The sequence below is a fragment of the Mandrillus leucophaeus genome, unplaced genomic scaffold, assembly GCF_000951045.1.
Source record: "Mandrillus leucophaeus isolate KB7577 unplaced genomic scaffold, Mleu.le_1.0 Scaffold197, whole genome shotgun sequence".
NCBI lineage: Eukaryota > Metazoa > Chordata > Mammalia > Primates > Cercopithecidae > Mandrillus > Mandrillus leucophaeus.
The window spans coordinates 1,095,098-1,096,538 of record NW_012101998.1 but is presented as its reverse complement, the minus strand read 5'-3'; the positions used below and the strand labels follow the sequence as shown (position 1 = coordinate 1,096,538).

Here is a 1,441-nt window from a genome sequence, read left to right as displayed (position 1 = left end):
CTGTGCACTCTTTGTTGGTTAATGTTGAGGGGCAAGGTGACTCTTTGGTCCCCTTCCCCCATTCCAAAGATCCCCTGCAGGGAGAGGAGAGGAAACAGTGGTGCAGGCTGCTATTATAAAACTATCATAGACTGGGAGGCTTAAACAACAAATATTTATTTTTCACTGTTCTGGAGGTTGGAAAGTACAAGACAAAGGCACTAGCAGTTTGATGTCTGGTGAAGACCTGCTCCCTGGTTCATAGATGGTGCCTTCTGGCTATGTCCCCACAAGGTGGAAGAGGTGACCAAATCCCCTGGGGTCCCTTTATTAAGGGCACTAATCCCATTCATAAGGATTCTTCCCTAATGACCTAATCATTTCCCAATGACCCCACCTCCAAATATCCTGGCATTAATACCTTGGGCACTAGGATTTTAACATATGAATTTGAGGGATACAAACGTTGGGTACATGTTTGACATGCTGACACCATTTGCCATGATGCAGTCACACTCAGTGACTCTCAGGTATCATCTGCACACACCTGGCTGAGGAGAAAACAATTAGAAAGGTAACACCAGGGACCCTCCTGGTGATGGAACTGCTCTTTATTTCGACTGTGGCAGTCATATGATTGGACACATGAGAAAACTGCATGAAACCAAACACACACACACACACACACACACACACACACACAAATGAGTGCATGTGAGACTGGTGAAATTTCAATAAAGTCGATGGTTCGATCAATGTCAATTTCTGGTTATGACAGCTATTCGTATGTAAGATGTTACCACTAGAGGAAACTGGAGAATCTCTGTAGTATTTCTTACCACTGAATGTGAACCTACGACTCTCTAAAAATATTTTTTTAATTGAAAACAATTAATTCTCAGATTCTGAAGTGCATTTAATTTAAGCTACTTTAATAAACAGGCAGCTGAAGCCCAGGAGGGGCTCCTCCGTCTTTGCTGCTGTCCCCTCCTGGCACCTATGGCTGCAGGTGAGTGCCAGGAGGAGCATTTCAACAGGGCAAGCCCCAGAAAGAGGGCTGGGCTGGGACTTGCTGACGCTGATCTTCAAGGAGAGCCCAGGAGTGCGTCAGGGCTGGGAGTGAGTCTGCAGGGGGAGTCCTCGGGAGGCCCAGCGGTACCCACGTGGAAGCTGTCTCTCAGCTGGGCAGAGAACTGGCTCCAGTCCCATGAGGGGAGAAGAGGTGGACAGCGCCATCTCCTTCAGTCTTCAATCCAGCTGGTGGCCAGTTCTCTGAACCCTCTGATAAAGAGAGGCTCGGATCTCAGCATGCACTGCCTCTCAGGATGGAGAAAGGAAGATTCAAAGTGGGAATGAGGGAATGTTATACTTACTATAAACAACCAAAATGTATGTTGTGGAAAAGTATTTTTTAATTGATGTGTTTTTTTTCTATGACAGATTCCAAACTATTAAAATTTTG

The 1,441-nt window shown here is 45.8% G+C and overlaps 1 pseudogene; it reads right to left on the bottom strand.

Moving 5' to 3' along the window:
• Nucleotides 1-1,215, bottom strand: part of LOC105538693 — a 25,654-nt pseudogene extending 24,439 nt beyond the window's left edge.
• Between the last annotated feature and the right edge of the window lie 226 nt (nucleotides 1,216-1,441).